Here is a 26,978-nt window from a genome sequence, read left to right on the forward strand (position 1 = left end):
TTCACTAAGGATGTTTTGTAGATATAGTTGTACTCTATCCATCCATGCCCCTCTTTGCAATTATGGAGTGCCTAGCATGTCTTAATCTTACTCTACTTTTGCTATAAAATGTTTCTGGCAGAATGTTAACATGATACTCAATTTTGCCATGGTTGTCGTAGTTGATCCATACATGCTATGAACTTGCTCTTGCCATGGTTAGCTTCAGAAACATTCCATCTTGCTGTAGGTATGCTTGTTTTGTCATGCATTGCTTTGTGATGAGTGAATCAAGCTCACAAAGATACCTTCATAATTCTGTTAATGTCATGCTCTGTTTTCTGCTATGTCTGAAACCTATTATCGCAACTTGCTATGTTTACATGGGTGCCATCCTATCTTCTCATCCTTTTTGGGTCATGGTCAGTAAGGGACTTGTGTTCTATGCATTTAGTATATTCGTGCCGTACTTTGCTTTGCTATGTTAAGTTCCTGTAGCATGTGTTTTGCTTGCTCTGAACATTGCTACCTGATGCTGTTTATGCCATGTCCAGTAATTTCACTAAGTCTGTGAAGCTGATATCTTTTGCACTTTTGCCCTGCTTGTTTGAACCTGTTATTGTGTGATCTAGTCGTAGCTCAGTGTTCATCTTTTGTAAATAATCTCCTTTAGATCACTCACATATGCTTTGTTGCTATATTGGGGTTGCTGTAGCATAGTGACTTGATGTATTCTAAGTGCTATCATGCTGTTAATCGCAGAATCGTGTCATTCTTGTTTTGCTTGCCATTTGCAAACCGTGCATCCGTTTCCGGTGATCTTTATATCGATTTGGACCGAAATCATCTCATCTTTCCAGTGGCATACTTGGTTTGCCAAGTTACTGCCTTGTTCATCCTTTTTCTTCCGGAGCACGCATATGCATCGCATATCACATCTCGCATATCATGCATGTATTGCGTCATGTTGCTTGTGCATTCCCCGTGATTGATTGTGGTTCGATTGCTTGTGTTCTTGTTGTGGGTAGAGCCGGGAGATGAGTTCGTGAACGAGGAACCTGTTGAGTACGCTTACGAGGATCAAGCTTTCGACAACTCTGAGAACCTTGCAGGCAAGATGACCATACCCTCGAAATCACTTCTATCTTTGCTTTGCTAGTGGTTCGTTCTATTGCTATGCTGCGCTACCTACCACTTGCTATATCATGCCTCCCATATTGCCATGTCAAGCCACTAACCATCCTTTTCTAGAAAACCGTTGTTTGGCTAAGTTACCGCTTTTGCTCAACCCTTCTTATAGCGTTGCTAGTTGCAGGTGAAGTTGAAGTTGGTTCCATTTTGGAACATGGATATTTTGGAATATCACAATATCTCTTATTTATTTAATGCATCTATATATTTGGTAAAGGGTGGAAGGGTCGGCCTTATGCCTGGTGTTCTGTTCCACTCTTGCCACCCTAGTTTCCGTCATATTGGTATTATGTTCCTTGAGTTTGCATTCCTTACGCGGTTGGGTGATTTATGGGACCCCCTTGATAGTTCGCCTTGAATAAAACTCCTCTAGCAAGGCCCAACCTTGGTTTTACATTTTACATTTGCCTACCTAAGCCTTTTTCCCTTGGGTTTTCGCGACCCCGAGGGTCATCTTTATTTTAACCCCCCCCCCCCCCCGGGCCAGTGCTCCTTCGAGTGTTGGTCTGAACCGAGTAGACTGCGGGCCACCTCGGGGAAACTTGAGGCCTGGTTTTACTCGTAGGATGTCTCATCCGTTGTGCCCTGAGAACGAGACATGTGCAGCTCCTATCGGGATTTGTCGGCACATCGGGCGGCTTTGCTGGTCTTGTTTTACCATTGTCGAAATGTCTCGTAAACCGGGATTCCGAGACTGATCGGGTCTTCCCGGGAGAAGGTTTATCCTTCGTTGACCGTGAGAGCTTATAATGGGCTAAGTTGGGACACCCCTGCAGGGTATTATCTTTCGAAAGCCGTGCCCGCGGTTATGAGGCAGATGGGAATTTGTTAATGTCCGATTGTAGAGAACTTGACACTCGACTTAATTAAAATACATCAACCGTGTGTGTAGCCGTGATGGTCTCTTTTCGGCGGAGTCCGGGAAGTGAACACGGTCTGGTTTATGTATGCACGTAAGTAGTTTCAGGATCACTTCTTGATCATTTCTAGCTTCGCGACCGTTGCGTTGCTTCTCTTCTCGTTCTCATTTGCGTATGTTAGCCACCATATATGCTTAGTGCTTGCTACAGCTCCACCTCTTTACACCATCCTTTCCTATAAGCTTAAATAGTCTTGATCTCGCGGGTGTGAGATTGCTGAGTCCTCGTGTCTCACAGATTCTACCAAAACAGTTGCAGGTGCCGACGATACCAGTGCAGGTGACGCAACCGAGCTCAAGTGGGAGTTCGACAAGGAACGTGGTCGTTACTATGTTTCGTTTCCTGATGATTAGTAGTGGAGCCCAGTTGGGATGACCGGGGATCTAGCATTTGGGGTTATCTTATTTTCATTTGGATTTGACCGTAGTCGGTCTATGTGTGGATTTTGGATGATGTATGAATTAATTTATGTACTGAGTGAAGTGGCGATTGTAAGCCAACTCTCGTTATCCCATTCTTGTTCATTACATGAGATTGTGTGAAGATGACCCTTCTTGCGACAATACCTACAATGCGGTTATGCCTCTAAGTCGTGCCTTGACACGTGGGAGATATAGCCGCATCGTGGGCGTTACAAAGTGCTCCCCGGAGGGGGCAACAAGAAGCACACCAACCCCTGCACCTTGTAGGGAAAAAGCACCATCAAAATACATAATCCATTCTTGGGGTGATTCCTTGCCGGGGAGAGTTGTTTCTGCCACTTCCTCATCAGGGGTTGGCGTCCATTCTGCAATAAACTCTACCTGTGCCCTGCTCTGAATAGTTGATGTGCTCTCAAACTTCAAACCAAAGCTGGATAACTCCAAAGCCCACTCCACTACTCTGCCGGTGACCTCTAGGTTTCGGAGTATCCTTTGCAACGGAAAATGAGTGACAACCGTGATCTCATGGGCTTGGAAGTAGTGGCGCAGTTTCCTTGAGGCCATGATGAGGCCAAAGATCAACCTTTGCATGCAAGAGTACCTCAATCTAGCCCCTTGCAACAAGGAGCTGATGAAGTACGCTAGGCGCTGGACCACTTTCTTCCTTGCTGTGTCCTTGGGGTTGCTCTCGTTGCCGTGCTCACTACTGTTCTGATCCTTTTCTGACTCTGCCGTGATCTGGCCACTTTCTGCCTCATCCACCTCTCGTTGTGCTACCAAGGCCGCACTGACCATTTGGTTGGTTGCCGCCAAGTAAAGCAACAACGGCTCTTGGGGTTTGGGCGCAACCAAGGTAGGCACAGACGATAGGTAGGCCTTCAATTCTTGCAGAGTTGCACCTGTTTCCGGGGTCCACTTCATGGGCCCTGCTTTCTTCAAAATTTTGAAGAACGGCATGGCACACTCGGCAGACTTGGAAATGAATCTGCTTAACGCGGCAATGCATCCCGTCAGGTGCCTTACATCCTTAACTGTCCTTGGCGCTTGGATCTGCTCAATGGCCTTGATCTTGTCGGGGATGGCTTCAATCCCCCGATGGGATACAAAGAATCCAAGTAGCTTGCCGGAGGGAACATCGAATACGCACTTCTCTGGATTAAGCTTCAAGTTAATCTTGCGCAGATTAGCAAATGTCTCTTCCAAATCGTAGATAAGGGTGGTTTTATCCTTGGTTTTGTCCATGATGTCATCCATATAGGCTTCTATGTTTCTGTGCAACTGTGGCTCAAAACTAATCTGAACTGCTCTTGCAAAAGTGGACCCGGCACTCTTCAATCCGAAAGGCATGCGGACAAAGCAGTACGTACCACATGGAGTGATGAATGATGTCTTCTCCTCATCTTCTCTGGACATGAAGATCTGATGATATCCGGAGTATGCATCCAGGAAGGAGAGCAAATCACAACCTGAAGTGGATTACACAATCTGGTCAATGCGCGGCAAGGGAAATGGGTCCTTCGGGCAAGCCTTGTTGAGGTCTGTGAAATCAATGCAAAGCCTCCATTTCCCATTCGCCTTCCGGACCACCACTAGACTGGCTAACCATGTAGGATGCAGTACTCCCCTAACCAATCCAGCTTCCTCTAGCTTCTTGATTTCCTCGGCAATGAACTGTTGCCGCTCCAAGGCCTGCTTCCGGACTTTCTGCTTGACGCGTCGGGCGTGTGGGCAGATAGCAAGGTGGTGCTCGATTACCTCCGTGGGAACACCTGGGATATCAGATGGTTGACAGGCAAACACATCGATATTCGCCCGCAGGAAGGCAAGGAGCGTGATTTCCTATTTGTCATCAAGGGTGGCGCTGATAGTGAAAGTACCATCAACGCCAGCCAGCCCTGCCGGGACCTACTTCACTTGGGGTGCAGCAACCTTGGATCTCTTGCTGTTGGAACACTCCGGCACGTCGTCAACGGGTTCTGTGCACTCGAAGGGGGCACGCTTCCCGGACTCCTTGCTGGAGTCCCTACAATCCTTCATCTTTCCTTTACTTTCCTTGGCGGGAGCTGCTGCTACTTCAGCCTCTGCCGCAACTGCATCCCGGTACATCTTGTCCACGCAGATAATTGCATCCTTCTCATCTGATGGGATAGTGATGACTCCGAGTGGCACAGGCATCTTCAAAGTGTTATAAGCATAGTGAGATGCTGCCATGAACTTAGCCAGGGCCGGGCATCCCAGAATCCCATTATACGGCGGGGGGAGATCAACCACATCGAACACAATCTTCTCAGTCCGATAGTTCAGTTTTCCCCCAAATGTCACCGGCAACGTAATCTTCCCCTTGGGATGGCTCCTGCCGGGATTGACTCCTTGAAACGTGCCGGTAACCTCTAGCTCTTCTTCTCCTATCTGAAGCCTGTTGATGACCGTCGGGGAAATCAGATTCAACCCGGCCCAGCCATCCACTAACATCTTTGTGACCTTGAGGTTGCGAATTGTTGGGGAGACCAACAAAGGCAAATACCCTACCGCGGTGGTGCGGCCAGGGTGGTCCTCTTCATCAAAGATGATGGGCGTGCGGGGCCACTTGAGCAGCTTCCGGGCCTCTGGCGTTGGTTCCACATCATTGACCTCTCGTGCCCATCGCTTGAGTTAGTGATGAGAGGTGTGCAAAGATGCACCTCCATCAATGCATAGGGCGTCAGTGGCCTTCTGAAATTCCTGCTCACTGGTTTCCTCTTCATTCCCTTTGTCACTCACATCATCACAGATTTCCTTCTCTTGGCCCCTGGCGGGTTTTCCTTGGTTCCGAAAGGGTTTGCCGGGGCGGTTTGCTCCACCGCCTCGGCCCTTACCGCCAGTAGCATTCTGTCCTTTTTCCTTATCACGCTTATCATATTCTGCTCTCTGTTTCTTAACAAGCTGTTCAACTTGGTAACACTCTTGAAGGCCGTGTCCTTTGGTCCGGTGGATCTTGCAGTACGACCCATCACCTTTCCCAACTTTTTCAGCGGCAGTGGCTTCCCGGAAGGCAGCGCACGCGACAGCTTCCTTGCCGGGGGCCTCAGCCTTGGCCTTCTTGCGGTACTAGGTGTGCCCAAACCTTCTACAGTCATCACCGCCTTATCTCTAGGCTTCTTATTGCGCTTCTTGCCCTTTCTCTGACTGGCTGATTCATCCTCATCCTCTCAATCAACATTGATGCAATCCTCCTCTCCGGGCAACTTCCTTACTTCCTCCATCCGAGCACACTTATCCACCAGTGTGTATAGCTCCTTCACAGTCTTGGGCAACCACACATTCATCTTAGAACAAATGCAACGGTTGCGCACATTGGACTGGAAGGCTGCTATAACGGCTGCCGGATGGATATTTGGAATATTTCTACGAACTTTACTAAATCTCTGTAAATACTTATGGAGGGTTTCTCCTTCCTTACACTGGAGAAGCTGCAGGTCGCTGGGCCTGCCGGGCTCTTGGTGGCCACTGGTGAAGGCACCGATGAACTCGTGGCACAGATCTTCCCATGACGAAATGGAGTTCTCTAGCAGGTGCATCAGCCAAGACCTCACATTGGACTTGAGGGCCAAAGGGAAGTAGTTGGCGAACACCTTCTCGTCTCTTCCCCCGGACGCCTGAACAACGATGGTGTAGATGCTTGGGAATTCTGCCGGGTTCAGCCTCCCGTAGTACTTCTCAGGTATCTCTGGCTTGAACGTGTGAACAGACGGCCAACGGACTTGCCACAGCTCCCGTGTAAAGGCAGGGCAGCCGACCTCGAAGGGCAGGAACCCGCCAGCACCGAGCGCAAGCTCGTCGACGTTGAGGCCGCCGCACCCGTCGGTCTGGCGGAGGTCGTCGGTGCATCGATCCATGACGACGCGCGGGTCTCCCCGCCACCTATCCTCCGGGGCTCGACGTTGGTCTGGACGTGCTCGGGGGTCAGAAGAGGCCATCGAGACGCCGTCCGGGTCTTGATTCTGCTGTGCCGGCGTCGGCTGTCATGGTGGGGACTGCACCGTGGGGACAGCCCCCTCCGTTCGGCCAGCAGTGCAGGCGGTCGCTGTCGCTTGGGGAGGTCATGGCGGGCCAGCTCGTCACGAGCCCCCAACCTTAGCAAAACCGAGCAGGTTCTGGATGGTGGCACGCCATTCATCCATCTGCTCGGCTGCCGGCGGAAACCTAAGTAGTAGCTGAGCTCACGCCATGGCCTCCGTAGCTGTGCTTGGCATAGATGTTGATGATGTCGACCGCACCGTCGCCTGGCTCCTGATGGTGCTAGCGGCGGCGACGGCGGTAGTGCCGCATCCACGCAGCTGTGGAACATCCACTTGGGCAGTGGTGTTGCGCGGCGGTGGTGCTCGAGGGTCAGTGACTCCGTTGGGCGCGGCGGTCTGGTCAGCTCGCCCGGGAGGAGGCACATGCGCCGTGACCGCCCCCGTGGCGGGGGCGGCTGGTGGACGATGGCTCACCCCGGACCGAGCGCCGTTGCTGCGGCTGTGCGAGCTAGTGGGAGGAGGTGGAGCGAGCGGAGTGACCCCCTCATCCGCACCTCGCGGAGCGTGACCGCCGAGACGCTGTTGATGCTATTCTCCTCTGACATCTCCAGCCCCCGTGTCAGCCGCGGGGGGAGAGGTGATGGCGCCACCTACTCCAGCCACGCCCCCAGCAGCACTCACATCCTCGATTGTCTCTACATCCCCCGCAGCATCAGAGGCTGCGGGCGGCGGAGCCTTCGAGGTGGACGGATGGGCCGAAGGGCCGAACTTCTTCTTCTTGGGTGCCATGGTCGATGGCGTCATCAAAGATGAAGATGGCAATGAAAATGATGCGCTGCGTACGCTTTCAGGTTCACGCAAGCGAGCCCCCTACCTGGCATGCCAAAGATGTCGCGGGATGTCCGCGGGCACCTATGGGACCGGGCGGTCCCTTGCTGGTTCAGCGGGGGGACGTCACATTGCACAAAGAGCAGATCAGTGCACAGCAGCACGACAGAGAGCACACAAGCAATTTACCCAGGTACGGGCCGTCGCGAGGCGTAAGGCCATACTCCTGCTTTGGTAGATTGATGGTGGAATGAGTGAGGTGTTGCGTAGTACACTTGCCCGGCAGGGTTTGCCTCGGGGCCGTAGCGACTACGCGCCTCTGGTGGCTTGGGTTCATCGACTTTCCAACCTTATAACCCCTCCTACGAGTGCCATGGGCCTCCTTTTATAGATTAAGGGGTCACCACAGTGGCAAGTGGTCATTATCCACTGATTTGATAGCAAACAATGCTATCATACCTAACTCTGCGGGCTAACAGGGTACATTAAATGCGCCACTTAGTGTCACATCACTGGTTGCCCGGCAAGGCCTGCCGAGCTATCCTGCTAGCTCCGCGCCTGTTCCCTTGACACGTCGCAGGACGGGTGTCATCTATGGGTTTCTCCTATAGGAAATGGCTGCCATGTGGCGAATGGCCGCCACTTAATCATCTTGCGGCTTGACTCCGCACTGATTGACGACGTGGGTCATGCCTGAGTAGTTGGCGGGGTGGTTCAACCCCCGCGAGCCCTAGCAGGCTCTGTTCGGGATCCTTGGTTGCTTTCTTCTGGTGATGGCCTCGCTCCTTGCCGGGCTCGCCTCCCCGGCAAGGGAGGACCTTCTCTTGCCGATATCTTGCTCTTATGGCTCAATCATGGTCTCTTTGAGCTGCTCGTTTCTTCAAATCTCTTGGCTCTTCAATCTCTGTCTTGAGCTGGTGCTTCAATCTTGATCTTGTGCCTGTGCACAGTTGGGCAACAGACCCTGGGTTTTTTGCACCGACACGCCCCATATCCGACGGAGCAATACACCAAGTGCCATCTGACCGACGCAGACGCTGAATATAATGCCGTCGTGCCCGCCAAACAGCTCGACAGAAGAAGTATTTCGTATTTCCGTCACCTTCTTTAAGCCATGTAATATGTGAATGATGCAGCCATAACATTTCCTCCAGATATAGTAATTCATTCATCTTAGCATGAATGAGTACATGGTCCGCCGAACTCAGTTTCAACTCATCTAGCTTCATACGTAATTCTTCAATCTTTTTAGTAACGTGGCCGAAGTTTTCTGCACTCCAAGACCGCAAACTGGCCAGACAGGCTTCAGAGAATTCTCAACCTCCCCCAAGTTACCAACAGGTATTTTTTCGCCCAAGCTTCAACTATCACTTCAGGGAGCGCTGAATGCCGCTCCAACATAATTTCATATCTGGGTGTTGTACGTTGTCTATGTGAATTATCAACAACCTCAAACTGAACAAGGAGTGGACAATGGTCCGAACATGGTGAAGCTAGGAGCAACACTTTGGCCGATGGAAATAGATCCCGCCATGACTCGTCCGCGGCTGCCCGATCAAGCCTCGCATGCACATTGCGAACTCCAGTCTGTCCATTATCATATGTATAAGGATACCCAGAGAACCCGAGATCCTTCAGTTCACACACCTCGAAGCAATCCTTGAATGCCAACATCTTATTCTCCGATCTCGTACAACTTGATAGGTGTTCGTGTTTCCAGTTTGCCTCGTTAAAATCGCCACACACAAACCATGGGTCATGTGATATAGCTCGCAATCTAGATAGATGATCACACATGAATTGACGATTCTTCACCCTGCTCAGACATGGCGGACTGTTTACTTGAGGGGCCGCCTAGCCATCACATCCTCAGGCTGAACCGTGTGCATCACGGCAACATGTATCTTTTGGTTGTGTAATGAGACCTCTTGAGGCATCAGTAAATTTTATTTCCTAAGTATTATGTGTGCTTGGTGAAAATTGGCTCGGGGAGGCACGCGCATGCTCGCGATCTCCCTCTTGCGTATCACGCGAGCGGAGGTTGCACACACTGCCTGCGCCTGGGTCAGTCCCGACAGCGCCGCTAAACCCAAGTGACAGAGCTCTGGCTCACGGATCTGCTCCCGTGCATGTCACCTCACCAAGGTCCTTGGTACTTTTGTCTCCTCGCGTGTCACCCACAAGCAACCTCACGAGTGCGCATGCTGCATTACTTAGAAAAACTTGTTGGCGATCACTGTCACTGATGCAGGGCACAGGAAGCCTCATGAGCACTTCTGCATGAGAGGCCTCGCGTGCGCTGTCTCGCGAGGCAGCCTGTGGCACCGTTTCCACCAAGTACCCATAGGGGGCTTCACGAGCGAGCACCTCCCGAGGCACATCCTGTAGGCGGCGAAACGCCAAGTCGTATACTTTGAAAAAGCTAAGTCACAATCGGTTTATGAGCCTTTCTTAGTGCCTCTTGAACACTATTTCACTCGCAATCTCGCTAAGTGCCTTCAGTCTTTCCTAGACACAAGCCGCTTGCACGTCAAAAGGGGGCTCCTCGAGCATCGCGCTTCGGGAGCCCTTACCTCCTCGCGGGGCCCTACACCCTCTGGCCTTGTTAGGCACGCGCCCTAACATACCATCGACGGTTGTAGCATGCTCGGGGGCTGGGTCCTAGCAACATAGAGCACGAAGGCACGTAAAAAGGGAAAACAAACCTCACAGGGAACGAAAATCGCAGGAAACATAAACTTGCAAAGTCAGTACAAAAACAACGTCTTAACGCCCCCACGGGGCCACGTCTGCTCTATTATAGGGTAAAAACAAGAAGGCCTAAGCCGACGAGGCACTTTCGCTGGTGCCCTCGCCATTGATGTCGATGTTGACGTCCCCGTCGCAGCCCTCGCTGACGTGTGCGAACCGCTGGACAAAGTCCGCCACGTGGTCCCGCACCTCCTTCTCGAGGTCGTTGCGAAGCTCCGCCGGGACTGGGTTCATCACCTTGTCAAAGTCGAAGTTGGCGTCATCGCGAAAGAGGTTGCTGAAGAGCCGTGCGTCGCCTGGCTCAGGAGGTCACGGCACTCCTCCTCGATGGTGGCGTCCACGCTCGCGGCCCCTTCCTCCATCTTCCCCACGAACTTGGTGAAGAATTCCAAGTAGCTGGCGTCGTTATCTTCCAAGGGCTCCGCGGTCTACTCATTGGTGAAGCGGGCGACAGCGGTACGCGCCTGCTGCACAAGGGCACGGAACATCTTGTTGCGCTCGTGCTGCTGCCCCAGCGCATGCACGGCGTCATCGCTGGCCTTCTCAACGATGTCGGTGACGCCGCCCACCTGCATCCAGAGGGATGCCACCCCTCCCTCGATGTCTGCCTTCACCGCCAGCGCCTGCTGTCGTGCGTCTTCCATGTCCTTCAGCTGCTTCGTGAGGCGGGAGTTCTCGGCCATGAGCTCACTCTGCTTCTGCGTGAAGTAGTGCTGTTGGAACTTCAGCTTCTCGCGGCGGTCCTTGACAAGCGCCTCGCGCTCTGTCTTGGACTTGGCCTCGGCGTCCTCTTTGTACTTCTTCTCCCGCTCCTCCAGCTGGGTGTTGGCCTTGGCCATGCGGGAGTCTTAGGAGGCTTGGGTGGCCGCCACCACGTGGTCCAGCATCGCCAGGCGCTCGCGCTCTGCTTCCTGCTCGGACGCTGTCCTCGTGAGCTCTCACGCCCGGATCCCGACATCTACCTTGCGGGTGGCAATCGTCTCCTCGCACTTGGCGTGGGAGGCGAGTTGGCTTTCATGGGTCTCCTCGGCCTCCTCGCGCGTTTGGAGCCTTTGCTCCCGGAGGGCGGCCTGATCCAGGAGAACCTTCTCGTGGGCCTCCGCCTCTTCAGGCTGCCGGTCAGCCTCCGTGGCATCCTCAACGGCTCTCTCGAAGAGCTCCTTGGCATCCCTGACGATCCTGTCGTGCCGCTCCTGCGCGGCGTCGTCCCGCCGGTGACCGAGCGTGATGGCCACATTGAGCGGGTTCCACCCCTCCGCGAGGTGCTGGCGCTTCTCCATGATGCACGTCTCCTCCGCCTGAAGATCTTCCTCGAGCGCGTCGAGGGCCACCCTAGCACTGCTAATGGCCCCACGCTTGACCACGGTGTTGTCGCTCACCAGTGGCAAGGCCTAGCCGGGGTGCGCCTCTGTGCCTCCCTCCATTGTCATGGCGTGCAGGACCCGGGGTCGGACCCCCTCTTAGGCTCCATGCCCTCATGCCTTGCAGGGCAGTGCCCTCCGTCGAGCACTGGGGGCTCTTCGCGGCCTCCTCCTCCTCAGCTTGCCGCGCTGGCGCGCGCTCCGGGATCGTGGTGGCGGCATTGGGGCTTGGCACATGGGTGAGTGCTGGGGGCTAGTCGTGGCCCCGTTGTTGGTGTTGGCCTCCTCGGCGGGCGCAGAGTGCTGCGGAGGGGCTGGCTCTTCAGCCCCCTCCTTCCTCACATCGCGCTCCCGCGTCGGGTGCATCGGGAGGCACCACCTCGCCTGTGGAGACCCCCTCGCGAGGCTCGCTCCCCCCGGCTGGGGAGGCAAGTCCACATGCACCGCAGGAGAGGCCGCATGCTCGTCCTCCGCTGCCTCGCGCCCCGTCTCTGCTTTGGGGCGGCGTTCGGCCTCCTTGCGCCCCTCGTCTTGGGTCGCCTGCGGGGGTGCTGCGGGCGTCGTGGCCCCCCTTGAGGCGGGGCCTTCTTCTTCTTCTTCTTCTTCTTCTCCAGCACCTTGTGTGAGGCGCGGGCTCAGCCTGGGCCTCAGGAGGCAAGAGGCAGAAATCAAGAGAAAAGAGTAAGGTGCGGAGACTTACTCATTAGTAGGATCCCAACGACTCTTCTTTAGCCTCCGGTTTGCCAGCATCTCCACCCTCCGGCTCGGTGCGGGTCTCCTTCGCGTGAGGCTTGCTGGCCTCCGCGCCAGTCTCCTCCGCACCCACCCCCGCGCTCACGGGCTAGGTGGGCATGACCACGAATTGGTCGCCATCGTTGTTGTCGTTGCTAGTGTCCATCAACAACTTGTGGTGGGTTGGCGGGGGAATCCCTTCGTAACTATCCTCTTCAATGCCCGCCGAGGCCTCGGGCCTGTCGCGACTTCCCAAGCCGGGCACCACCACGAGGGGGTTCTCGCGAGGCCCCTCGTGGCCTGGCGGAACTGGTCCCCACTGGTCGAACCGTGGCATGTCCGCGACAAGCTCGTCCTTGTTGGAGTAATTGTACATGGGGTACACGTCCTTGAGCAGGCCCTCCACCTCCTGGGAGAACAATATCTTCAGGACCTGCTCCAACACCTCCCCGCAGAGGATGTCGATGCTCAGTCGCATCTAGTCCGAGATGCCAGTGATCGTCCACACCGAGCGTGAGTGCTTCTGGAGGGGTGCGATGCGTTGACGCAGGAACTCCTTGGCGACCATCGCCACCGTGAGCTTGGCACCCTGCAGCTCCCTCATCCTCTCCACGAGCAGTGCCATCCACTTATCGTTGAGCTTGGCGTGCTCCCACCCGGAGCTCTTCATAGTATGGGTGGTCAAAATCATGAGGAGGGGGCTGAACTGCCCTACATCCACGTAGACCCGTGACCTGAAGGCCTCCACCTTATTCAGGATCTTCATGTTGATGATGTTGTCGGCCATCCCGTCGATGAGTGGAATGAGGCGCACCCCACGTGCTAGTTCACCGCGGATATCCGCAGGCTATAGAAGGTCCTGAAGAGTGCCACTGAAGGCATCACTCCCAGGAAGGCCTCGTAGAGGTAAGAGAAGATGGAGCGCAGGAGGATGGAGTTGGGTTGAACATGGAGCAGGTGGATCTGGTAATGGCCGAGGAAGGCGCAGAGGAAATCGGAGAAGGCGGACCAAGCCAGCGAAGATGGAGTGAGAGAAGACGGGATTGTCATGGCCTCCAGGTCGTGGGGCGCGCGCTAGCCTGGCCAGATTCGCGTGGCCTTCCACTCGTTGTGGTCGTAGGCCACCATAGGGGCACCTTGTCCAGCCCCTCTTAGTTGACGATGGTGGACCTCAACAAGGTATGCTCTGGCTTGTCGGTAGCTGGCTTCTTGTCTGTCTTGGGGGCCATGGCGGCAGAAGCAGATTGGGAGTTGGAGGAAGAGGAAGCAAAGAGGAATGTGTAGGGGAGGCGAGGCATGCAATGGAAGACGATGATGATGCCCGCACCCTGCGCGGGTCAGTTTTATGGCAGGGTCGACGGTTACCGAGGCGTCATGGGCGAAGTGGGGGCGTCCTGCTGCCACGCGTCCATTCCGGGCTCGACAGTCCACTTAGGCCCCGCGTCGTTTTGTTCCTAACGCGCGGATACGTGCGTGTCGTGGGCCCAGGGGCTATTCTCGGCCTAGTGGAAACCAGGGTACCACGGGCCCACTGCCTACGACCCAGGAAGCGACACTTGGAGAAGATCTCAAGAGGCGGCCCCAAAGCAAGCTCCAAAGCTTACCACTTCAGTGCAAGATGATCAGGACGGCACAACACGCTAGGGTAGGCGTCTTCGCCGAGCCCACCCGCATGTCAGGATAGCGTCTTTAGCAGACGAAGACCACTTTTGTCAGGATAAGACTGAGCGCCTGTCCCCCTTTGAATCACCGTTGTGTGGCAACCCTTCCTGCCAATATTTTCAGGGGAAGAGGACGAAGGCAGCTATAAAAGCGGCAGTGTTGCCACTGTAGAAGGGGATGATGCAATCAACCCCTGAGAGCTTCACCTTGCTGCTCCCGAGCACTATCTCCACAAGCAATCCCACCAAGCAGGAGTGGGGTTTTACACCGCACGGTGGTCCGAACCTGGGTAGCTCGTTGTGTCCCTATCGTGCCTTGCATCCCTCCGTCATGACTCGCTCGCCATCTAGTTGCTAGGTTGCAAAACAGGGCCCCAGAGTTTGAACCAGGGTTTTCGAGGATTTCCCATAGCACAAATCAATCCCCTGACACATGGTGATCCATATTTCCATGCATGGTTGTCCTCGTGGTGATCTCCATCTCCACGCCACCCATGTCAACCGTCAAGTGTTACATAAGATACTATATTATTACAAACTAATAGCTATGAAAGTAAATTACATTACATGGCTCATGTTGATGCGCAGGCCATTAATATCGCAAAACTATTGCAGGGAATCAAAAATATCATATTCAGTAATCTAGAAGTTTCATGTAGGATTTTATGACTAACCATGTGAATGACTAGTTCCTGTTAACTCTCTAAATAAATATAAGTGAATCACGTGAGTTTAATTATTTCTACAAAAGACCACGCTCTAATAAATATAAGTGAAGCAGAAGAGCATTCTACAAATAACGATTTTCCTAATGTAGAGAAACAAGCATCCAAATTTCAAAAGATATAAGTGAAGCACATGAAGCATTCTATAAAGTCATATGCAAAAGATATAAGTGAAGTGAATAGAGCATTATATAAATTAACCAACGACTATCTCTTACCAGCATGGTGCATTACTAAAAGAACAATAAAAAGCACATGACGCTCCAAGAATTTACGCATATCATGTGAACAAAACAAAAACCGATACATACCGATAATTTTCAAATAAGAAAGATAGGATGCCTTCCGGGGCGTCCCCAAGCTTAGACGCTGGAGTCTCCTTGAATGTTTACTCGGGTTGCCTTGGCATCCCAGGGCTTGAACTCTTGCCTCTCCTTATTCTTCTTATATCGACACCTCCTCGATCTTCAACACTTCATCCACACAAAACTTAACTGAACTTTTTATTAGAGGGGTTTGTGCATATAACATTAAATCCAATCATGTCCTACTGTAATATTATTGTATAATTATAATCAAACAGTACCCACTGTATGCTATCATAATTCTATGGCTCCAAAATCAATGAGGCTCAACAAGATTTCAAACATAAGCAGATAAAGAAACTAAACCAACAATTTGTGAAAATACGACAATCGCTAAGATGCAGACGGAACATATATTTCTGTAAATCCAACAATTCTGAAAAATTAGGACATGATCAAAAATTTGCAAAGCAGTACTGTATAATTTTTCTAGAATTTTCCATGTTCCAGTAAATTATCAAAATTCAAACACTACAGCAAAATTTTCCATTTTTTCACACCACACACCAAACAAGCAATTTAAACACCCTAAAGGTAAATCTTGGCACGTTATTTTTATAATACAAGGGGTTTATACAAGGGGATAATTATTTTTGTTGAAAAGTTTCTATATCAAGATTCATAAAGTCTCCATGGGCATGAACCAAGTTCAAGGACGTCCCCCACTTCAACAATGTTCGTCTTTCTCACTTTTACTTTTCTTTTGAAACAGTTTTAGGTTCCCCTCTATATATTTTTTAGTTTTTTATTTTTAAAAGCACACAACATAAGAAAATTATTCTCTAAAACTTCTGGGTTGTCTCCGAGGCATGATACGTCTCCAACGTATCTACTTTTCCAAACACTTTTGCCCTTGTTTTGGACTCTAACTTGCATGATTTGAATGGAACTAACCCGGACTGATGCTGTTTTCAACAGAATTGCCATGGTGTTATTTTTGTGCAGAAATAAAAGTTCTCAGAATGACCTAAAACTTCACGGAGAATATTTTTGGAATAAAAAAATACTGGCGAAAGAATCAACACCAGGGGGCCTACACCCTGTCCACAAGGGTGGAGGGCGCGCCCACCCCCCTGGGGCGCGCCCCCTTCCTCGTGGGCCCCCTGAGTCCACCGACCTCAACTCCAACTATATATATTCAGGTTCGGGGACAAAAAAAGTCAGAGAGAAGGATTCATCGCGTTTTACGAACGGAGCCGCCGCCAAGCCCTAATCTCTCTCGGGAGGGCTGATCTGGAGTCCGTTCGGGGCTCCGGAGAGGGGAATCCATCGCCGTCGTCATCATCAACCTTCCTCCATCACCAATTTCATGATGCTCACCACCGTGCGTGAGTAATTCCATCGTAGGCTTGCTGGACGGTGATGGGTTGGATGGGATTTATCATGTAATCGAGTTAGTTTTGTTAGGGTTTGATCCCTAGTATCCATTATGTTCTGAGATTGATGTTGCTATGACTTTGCTATGCTTAATGCTTGTCACTAGGGCCCGAGTGCCATGATTTCAGATCTAAACCTATTATGTTTTCATGAATATATGTGAGTTCTTGATCCTATCTTGCAAGTAAATAGTCACCTACTATGTGTTATGATCTGGCAACCCCGAAGTGACAATAATCGGGACCACTCCCGGTGATGACCGTAGTTTGAGGAGTTCATGTATTCATTAAGTGTTAATGCTTTCGTCCGGTACTCTATTAAAAGGATGCCTTAATATCCCTTAGTTTCCAATAGGACCCCACTGCCACGGGAGGGTAGGACAAAAGATGTCATGCAAGTTCTTTTCCATAAGCACGTATGACTATATTCGGAATACATGCCTACATTACATTGATGAACTGGAGCTAGTTCTGTGTCACCCTATGTTATAACTGTTGCATGAGGAATCGCATCCGACATAATTATCCATCACTGATCCAATGCCTACGAGCTTTTCACATAATGATCTTGCTTAGTTACTTTTCCGTTGCCACTGTTACAATTACTACAAAACTGCTACTATTACTTTTGCCACTGTTACCGTTACTTCCATACTACTTTGCTACTAAATACTTTGCTGCAGATATTAAGTTTTCCAGGTGTGGTTGAATTGACAACTCAACTGCTAATACTTGAGAATATTCTTTGGCTCCCCTTGTGTCGAATCAATAAATTTGGGTTGAATACTCTACCCTTGAAAACTGTTGCGATCCCCTATACTTGTGGGTTATCAAGACTATTTTCTGGCGCTCTTGCCGGGGATCATAGCTCTATTCTTTGAGTCACTTGGGATTTATATCTGCTGGTCACTATGAGGAACTTGAAAGACGAAAAAACCAAGATTTATCCCTCAACTACGAGGGGAGGTAAGGAACTTCCATCTAGCTCCGCACTTGATTCACCTTCTATTTTGAGTAAACTTGCGACACCTAAACCTGCTTCTGCTATTGATTCTGATATGTCGCATGTTATTGATGATGCCACTTCTGCTTTGCATGATACTTATGATGAAACTACTTCTATGCTTGATAATACTGTGCCATTAGGTGAATTTCTTGATGAACAACTTGCTAGGGCTAGAGAGAATGAAATTATTGAAACTGATAATATTGATGAAAGTGATGATGAAGATTCTCCCCCTAGATATGAATTGCCTGTTGTGCCTGAGGGTTATGTTATGGATGAAGAAACCGCTAGAGATTTTCTTGCTTGCAATGATAGATATGATCTTAAGAAATTATTAGCTAAGCTGAAAGAAAAGTCTTTGAATGCTAGAATGAAATATGAGCCTGCTTTTGCTACTTCACCTATCTGTATCACTGATAAGGATTATGATTTCTCTGTCGATCCTGAGTTAATTACCTTGGTTGAATCTGATCCTTTTTATGGCTATGAATCTGAAACTGTTGTGGCACATCTTACTAAATTAAATGATATAGCCACCCTATTTACTAATGAGGAAAAAATTCGTTACTACTATATCCTTAAATTATTTCCGTTCTCATTAAAGGGTGATGCTAAAACATGGTTTAATTCTATTGATCCTGGTTGTGTACGTAGTCCCCAGGATATGATTTATTACTTCTCTGCTAAATATTTCCCCGCTCATAAGAAACAAGCTGCCTTAGGGGAAATATATAATTTTGTGCAAATTGAAGAAGAGAGTCTCCCACAAGATTGGGGGAGGCTTCTTCAATTACTTAATGCTTTGCCTGATCATCCTCTCAAGAAAAATGAAATACTTGATATTTTTATAATGGACTAACCGATGCTTCCAGACACCACCTGGATAGTTCTGCTGGTTGTGTTTTTAGGGAGAGAACTGTTGATCAAGCTGAATTGCTATTGAATAAGTTGAGTAATGAAAATAATTGGACACTTCCTGAACCAACTCCTAAACCAACTCCGAAGAAAAGGGGTGTTCTATTTCTCAGTCCTGAAGATATGCAAGAGGCAAAGAAATCTATGAAATAAAAGGGAATTAAAGTTGAAGATGTTAAGAATTTACCACCTATTGAAGAAATACATGGTCTTGATAACCCGACACAGGTAGTAAAGGTAAATTCTCTCTATAGATTTGATAAAGATGAAATCCCATCTACTAAGTTTGCTAGCCAATGCTTGGATGAGTTTGATGACTTTATGGTTAAACAAGAAAACTTCAATGCTTATGTTGGTAGACAATTGAAACGCAATGCTTATATGATTGAACACTTGAGTGATTATATGTCTAGAGTTAAAGGTGAACTTAAACTTATTAGTAAACATGCTTCTATGGTTACCACTCAAGTAGAACAAGTGCTTAAAGCTCAGAATGATTTTATCAATGAATTAAATAATAAGAAAAATGATAATGTTGTTAGAGTTATGACTAGAGGGGGTAAAATGACTCAGGAACCTTTGTATCCTCAGGGCCACCCCAAGAGAATTGAGCAAGATTCTCAGAGACATAATATTGATGCACCTAGTCCTTCTAAAAGGAAGAAAAAGAAAAATGATAAGACTTTGCATGCTTCTAGTAAACCTGTTGTTGACACACCTGAGAATCCCAATGATATTTCTCTTTCTGATGCTGAAACACAATCTGGTGATGAACATGAACCTAGTGATAATGTTAATGATGATGTTCATGTTGATGCTCAACCTAGCAATAACAATGATGTAGAGACTGAACCTGCTATTGATCTTGATAATCCACAATCAAAGAATCAACGTAATGATAAGAGAGATTTCGTTGCTAGGAAGCACGGTAAAGAAAGAGAACCATGGGTTCAGAAACCCATGCGTTTTCCTCCTAAACCATCCAAGAAAAAGGATGATGAGGATTTTGAGCACTTTGCTGAAATGATTAGACTTATCTTTTTGCGTATGCGTTTGACTGATATGCTTAAAATAAATCCTTATGCTAAGTATATGAAAGATATTTTTACAAATAAAAGAAAGATACCGGAAGCTGAAATTTCCACCATGCTTGCTAATTATACTTTTAAGGGTGGAATACCAAAGAAACTTGGAGATCCAGTAGTACCAACTATACCATGCTCCATTAAAAGAAACTATGTTAAAACTGCTTTATGTGATCTTGGAGCCGGTGTTAGTGTTATGCCTCTCTATTTATATCGTAGACTTGATTTAAATAAGTTGACACCTACTGAAATATCTTTGCAAATGGCCGATAAATCAACTGCTATACCTATCGGTATTAGTGAGGATGTGCCTGTTGTGGTTGCAAACGTTACTATTTTAACGGACTTTGTTATTCTTGATATTCCCGAGGACGATAGTATGTCTATTATTCTTGGTAGACCCTTTTTGAATATTGCAGGGGCTGTTATTGATTGCAAAAAAGGCATTGTCACTTTTCATGTTAATGGTAATGAGCATACGGTACACTTTCCGAGGAAACAACCTCAAGTCCACAGTATAAATTCTATTGGAAAAATTTCAACGATTACTATTGGAGGTTTTGAATTTCCTCTTCCTACTGTCAAGAAGAAATATGATATTCTTATTATTGGGGACATGCATATCCCTGTTGAGGTAACTTAGTGTTATTCGAGAATTCTCTGGTTTCATGCAATTCGGAAAGAGTTTGTTAACAAGACTTGATCAACCTTGTTAGTGGATTCCTTTTGATGAGCATGATATGGATGAAGTTAGAAAGCACAACTCTCTATACCCTCCTTTTTACTTTCTGTTATTTAGATTAAATAAAGCAAAAATAGTATTTTCTGTCTGTTTTCTGAATTATCCTTGCAATAAAAAATACCCCAAAAATAAAAGTTCTCCAAATGTCCCGAAAATGAAATATGATTTTTTGTAGAATATTTAAGAATATCTGGCACTAAGAACACACCAGAGGGGGCCACCACCTGGCCATGAGGCCCCTGGGGCGCGCCCCCTGCTTCGTGGGCCCCACTTGGCCCCCCTCCACTTATTCCTGCACCCATACACTTCGTCTTCCTCTAGAAAAAATCCCCACACAGCTCAAACTCGTGTTCTAGCTCGTTTTGCTGCGATTTTCGATCTCCTTGCTCAAAGCTCCACTCACAAAACTGCTTTGGGGGATTGTTCTTCGGTGTGTGACTCCTCCAATGTCCAATTAGTTTCTGTTCTAGTGCTTTATTTATTTCAAATTTTTGCTGCTTAGGTGACCCTGTTCTTGAGCTTGCATGTCAAATTTATATGGTCCCAAGTAGTTCTAATGCATGATATGGTCTCTAGGCACTTGTGGGAGTAGTTGCTATCAATCTTGCTGAGTTTGGTTCACTTTTATTTTGAGTCACTAAAAATTTCAGAAATCTTTCAGAGGAAGAAATATGTTTAGGAAAATGTACCAAGGTGGTTCCTCAAGGAAGCAAGCACCAAGGCTCGCGATACGTGAGCCGGACAATGAACTACCAAGAGAAGCTCAAGTGCGGCCTTGTGAATGGCCGTCAGAAGATTTTATGGTCCAAGCAGGAATTAAGGAGGAATTTGACGCGTATGTGCGTAATGCTGAACTTGAGGGCTTCGTGTCAGATAAGTGCCCCCAATATTACTACCTAACTGATTCCCTTGTGAGAAGGTTTAAATTTACATCATCACGCAATTCTCACACTGTCCTATTTGATCTTTATGATAAATCTTATACCATGGACTTAGAAGATTTTAATACTGCTTGTAAACTCCCGCAGTGGGGTAATGCTAGTGAACCTTGCAAATCCGAATATAAAGACTTTCTTGCTAGTATAACTGTGGGGGAATCTAGAGAAATCACGCAAGCTACCATAGGGAGCATCCATTTTCCTGCCATACATTATTTTGCTCTCTTTATAGGTAGATGCATTAACGGTAAGGATGAGGCATGTCACATGTGCGTTCCCGATCTTAGTGTTCTCAAGAGTGCTGTATTAGGAGATAAACAATATAACTTGGGGGCTATTGTTGCACGTAGGCTGCATCATAACAATATAAGTGGAGATTTGTTTGGTGGCATTTATGCTACACGTTTAGCTAACTATCTTGAGGTACCCATTCATGAAAATGATATGGAGTTACCTCCTGCTTATTTAGATTATAATGCTATGATTCGCCATCAGTTTATTGAGAGGAATAAACAGTTCCTCAAGTACCGACTAATCTTTGACAGGCGGCGCACTGTTCACATTGCCCTCCCAGATTCTACTTTCTTTAACTTTCAGGCAAAAGGGAGATATGTCATAACCAGGGAGGATGCAAACGAGTATGAGAGGAGGACGAAAGCAGCTCGCCTCCAAGCTGCAGCTCTTGAGGCAGTAGCTGCTGCATCTCAGTACGACCCTAGTTACAACTTTGGATATCCGCTAGGCCATCCGTGGGCATAGACCAACTTAGGCCAAAAGCCTAAGCTTGGGCGAGTACGTATTTCTCACCGACATTACATTCATGTTCACACACTCATGCTAGTTGTCGGTGCTCATACTTTTTCATTGTACTATCCATGCTAGTTTATTTTCTTTTCTAAGCGTCTTGTTGTGTGTTTGAATAACCTTATGAAAAACCAAAAAAATTAGTTGTAGCTTTTAGCTAGTTTACTTTCCATGCATGTAGCAGTAGTAATTAAAATAAAACCCAAAAAGATTTCTCGTTCTTCATTTGCTTGTTGGGAGCTTTCCCATGTAAATAGTTTTATTTCTTTTCTTTTCTTTGGGGGTCGAGAGGAGAAGACCATAATGAAAATATTGAGTGGCTCTCATATGCATTATTGTTGATTTAACCAAGAGTCCATATTACCTTGTCTTCTCCTTTGTATTAAATGCTTGCAGATTCCAGCTTAGTCCAATGCACACGCACTATGATTATTATCCACACCGTTCGGTTGTGCAAGTGAAAGGCAATAATGACGATATATGATGGACTGATTGAGATGAGAGAAGCTGGTATGAACTCGACCTATCATGTTTTTGTAAATATGATTAGCTCATCGTTCCTAATTCAGCCTATTATGGATGAAACATGTTTGCAATGACAATTAGAGAATATAGTTGCTCATGCCATACTTAATTAGCTAGGAGTTTATAATGGTTTACCTTGCGTGCCAACATGCTATTAAAATGGTTGTGATGTGGTATGATAGGGTGGTATCCTCCTTTGAACGATTAGAGTGGCTTGACTTGGCACATGTTCACGCATGTAGTTGAAACAAAATCAACATAGCCTCCACGATATTTATGTTCATGGTGAATTATATCCTACTCATGCTTGCACTCAGTGTTGATTAATTTTAATGCATGTTCATGACTGTTTTCGCTCTCTAGTTGGTCGCTTCCCAGTCTCTTTCTAGTCTTCACTTGTACTAAGCGGGAATACTGCTTGTGCATCCACTTCCATAAACCCCAAAGTTATTCCATATGAGTCCACCATACCTTCCTATATGCGGCATCTACCTGCCGTTCCAAGTAAATTTGTATGTGCCAAACTCTAAACCTTCAAATGAAATTCTGTTTTGTATGCTCGAATAGCTCATGTATCAACTAGGGTTGTCTATATCTTCCATGCTAGGTGGGTTATTCTCACAAGGAGTGGACTCCGCTCCTCATTCACGAGAAAATGGCCGCTAACCGGGATGCCCAGTCCCATGCTCAAATCAAAATAACTGCAAACAAAACTCCCCCAGGATTGTTGTTAGTTGGAGGCACCCGTTGTTTCGGGCAAGCCATGGATTGATGCTTGTTGGTGGTGGGGGAGAATAAACTTTACCATTCTGTTTGGGAACCGCCTATAATGTGTGTAGCATGGAAGATATCGAGATCTCTCGGTTGTTATGTTGACAATGAGAGTATGCCACTCAAAATATTATTTATCTCTGTTTCAAAATCAAGCTCTGGCACCTCTACAAATCCCTGCTTCCCTCTGCGAAGGGCCTATCTATTTACTTTTATGTTGAGTCATCACCGTCTTATTAAAAAGCACTAGTTGGAGAGCACCGCTGTCATTTGCATCCATTACTATTAGTTTATATTGACTATGACTGGATCTCTTTTACCATGAATTACAATGTTTAGTCAGTACTTGATCTTCAGAGGTGCTCTGCATTTATGTTTTGCGGTCTCAGAAAGGGCTAGCGAGATACCATCTTGTTATATCATATTATGATTGTTTTGAGAAAGTGTTGTCCTCCGAGATTTATTATTATTGCTCGCTAGTTGATTACGCCATTGATATGAGGAAACATGAGACCTAAGTGTTATTGTGAATATGGTTGGTTCATAATCTTTGCTGAAAACTTGAAAGCTGGCTTTACATATTTACAACAACAAGAGCAAACAGAGTTTGTAAAAGTTTTTCTTTATCACTTTCAGTTTGTCAACTAAATTGCTTGAGGACAAGCAAAGGTTTAAGCTTGGGGGAGTTGATACGTCTCCAACGTATCTACTTTTCCAAACACTTTTGCCCTTGTTTTGGACTCTAACTTGCATGATTTGAATGGAACTAACCCAGACTAACGCTGTTTTCAGCAGAATTGCCATGGTGTTATTTTTGTGCAGAAATAAAAGTTCTCGGAATGACCTAAAACTTCATGGAGAATATTTTTGGAATAAATAAAAAATACTGGCAAAAGAATAAACACCAGGGGGCCTACACCCTGTCCACGAGGGTGGAGGGCGCGCCCCCTGCCTCGTGGGCCCCCTGAGACTCCATCGACCTCAACTCCAACTCTATATATTCACGTTCGGGGAGAAAAAAATCAGAGAGAAGGATTCATCGCGTTTTATGATACGGAGCCGCCGCCAATCCCTAATCTCTCTTGGGAGGGCTGATCTGGAGTCCGTTCGGGGCTCCGGAGAGGGGAATCCATCGCCGTCGTCATCATCAACCTTCCTCCATCACCAATTTCATGATGCTCACCGCCGTGCGTGAGTAATTCCATCGTAGGCTTGCTGGACGGTGATGGGTTGGATGAGATTTATCATGTAATCGAGTTTGTTTTGTTAGGGTTTGATCCCTAGTATCCATTATGTTCTGAGATTGATGTTGCTATGACTTTGCTATGCTTAATGCTTGTCACTAGGGCCCGAGTGCCATGATTTCAGATCTGAACCTATTATGTTTTCATGAATATACGTGAGTTCTTGATCCTATCTTGCAAGTCAATAGTCACCTACTATGTGTTATGATCCGGCAACCCCAAAGTGACAATAATCGAGACCACTCCCCGTGATGACCGTAGTTTGAGGAGTTCATGTATTCATTAAGTGTTAATGCTTTGGTCCGGTACTGTATTAAAAGGAGGCCTTAATATCCCTTAGTTTCCAATAGGACCCCGCTGCCACGGGAGGGTAGGACAAAAGATGTCATGCAAGTTCTTTTCCATAAGCACGTATGACTATATTCGGAATACATGCCTACATTACATTGATGAACTGGAGCTAGTTCTGTGTCACCCTATGTTATAACTGTTGCATGAGGAATCGCATCCGACATAATTATCCATCACTGATCCAATGCCTACGAGCTTTTCACATATTGATCTTGCTTAGTTACTTTTCCGTTGCCACTGTTACAATTACTACAAAACTGCTACTGTTACTTTTGCCACCGATACCGTTACTTCCATACTACTTTGCTACTAAATACTTTGCTGCAGATATTAAGTTTTCCAGGTGTGGTTGAATTGACAGCTCAACTGCTAATACTTGAGAATATTCCTTGGCTCCCCTTGTGTCGAATCAATAAATTTGGGTTGAATACTCTACCCTCGAAAACTGTTGCGATCCCCTATACTTGTGGGTTATCAAGGCAACGCTTTCTTTAAAGGCATTAAGCTTGGCATATAGTGCTCAAGTAACTGATACACCCCGATCCCAAGGTATATCAAAGCCAGTTTTAATTAACAATAATTTTTAATTTAGTACTGAGCACAAAGCAACATATACACATAACAACGGAGTCTAATTCTCTTCCTATGCATCAGCATGTTATAATAGAACAATTCATGCACACACAATAAAGGCCGATACATAGCATAATCAGTTTCTTGCAATTTTATCGTATTGGAAACATAGAGAGGTGGAGATGCAGTTCCTCTCTCATAATAATTGCAAGTAGGAGCAGCAAGCATATGGATATTATAATTATCAAAATCATCATGTGCAATAGTAAAACGCAACCCATCAATATAATCCTTAATAAGAGCAAACATCTCCGATATAATTTAGTTAGGAGAATTCAAAAGGATAATAGGACTATCATGTGTGGGTGCAATAGCAACCATTTCATTCTTAACATAAGGAACTATAGCAAATTCATCTCCATAAGCATAATTCAAATTGGCATCATGGCCACAAGCATAGCTAGCATTCATCTTTGGGTAAGCACGAAGGAAAATTAAACAATGTACGAGTTGAAGAGTTACTCTCATTAGAAGATGGGCATGGGTAGCTAATCTTCTCTTCCTCCTTTTGTTCTTCACTCTCCTCCTCATCTAATGAGCTCACAGTTTTAGCAATTTATTCTTCCATAGATTCCTGCAAAATATTATTCTCTTCTTGGACAGCGGAGACTTTCTCAATAAATTCATCAATATGGGCTTTGTATTTATAATTCTCATACCAATATTTAAGTATAGAATAATTTCCAGATCTGTAAAGAGCATCATCACAATCTTCATACTTTTCAAACAAAGGTTCAGTTTCATAAGCACCCTTAAAAGCAACAAATTCTTCTACTTGTTCCACATCATAGTAATCATATACACCATTAGGATAAGAAGCCAAGGTTTCATTATCATCAAATTCACATTGAAAGGGAAGGTGTGGAGCCTTCATCTTAGAACAATAAGTATAATCATACCTTAAGCGTGAATTCCAAGCATATCATTGCAAATAATCAATTTGATCCCATCAGAGTTTCCCTTTTTGAGACAAGCGATAATCCCTAAAGTATTCCCAGTGATCCAAATTATCTCCCATTGTCAAGTTGAATGAGGATTTATCAGGATTATCAAAGTAGTGTTCAATATTTCCACATAACGAGCATCAATGGTTTTAGGAAGTTCCCCATCTCCATGAGTAGCAAGTACAACTAATTCTTTTGGTGTTTCATCACTGGTACAGTGAGGTGCTATACAAACGGTTCTAACCCCTTTCCGTGACAGCATTTTGAACCGTCACCTAGTGAGTGTGTGCGATAGGGGGGTCCTTCCCACACAACCCAGAAACCATCGGGGATAGGCCCTCCGATCACACATGCTCGGCAAAATGAGGTCGTGTGCGACAGGTGAGCGGTCAAATACGATTACACGTAAAGTTGTGCTAAAAATACAATTATACAGGCCAAATCGTTTCTAGTGGTAAGTACATCCCACACAGTCAGTCCTGGCTAAACGTTTCCATTCGTATGTACATTCCACATAGTCAATCCAAGGAATTCGTTTCCGTTAGTATGTACACCCCACACAGTCAATCCAAGAAGTACGTTTCTGTTCGTATATACATCCCACACAGTCACTCCAAAAATGTTTCTGTTCACAGGTACATCACACACAATTTTCCCCATTAAACCGTTTGTGATAGCGTTGCCATTACAGACGACATTAACAATTTTATC

The 26,978-nt window shown here is 47.1% G+C and overlaps 1 pseudogene; it reads left to right on the forward strand.

Annotated features, from left to right (window-relative positions):
* LOC141027803 (uncharacterized) overlaps positions 1-9,726 on the forward strand; it is a 53,685-nt pseudogene extending 43,959 nt beyond the window's left edge.
* Positions 9,727-26,978: the final 17,252 nt, after the last annotated feature.

Source organism: Aegilops tauschii, chromosome 1, assembly GCF_002575655.3.
Source record: "Aegilops tauschii subsp. strangulata cultivar AL8/78 chromosome 1, Aet v6.0, whole genome shotgun sequence".
In the NCBI taxonomy this organism is placed as follows: Eukaryota; Viridiplantae; Streptophyta; class Magnoliopsida; order Poales; family Poaceae; genus Aegilops; species Aegilops tauschii.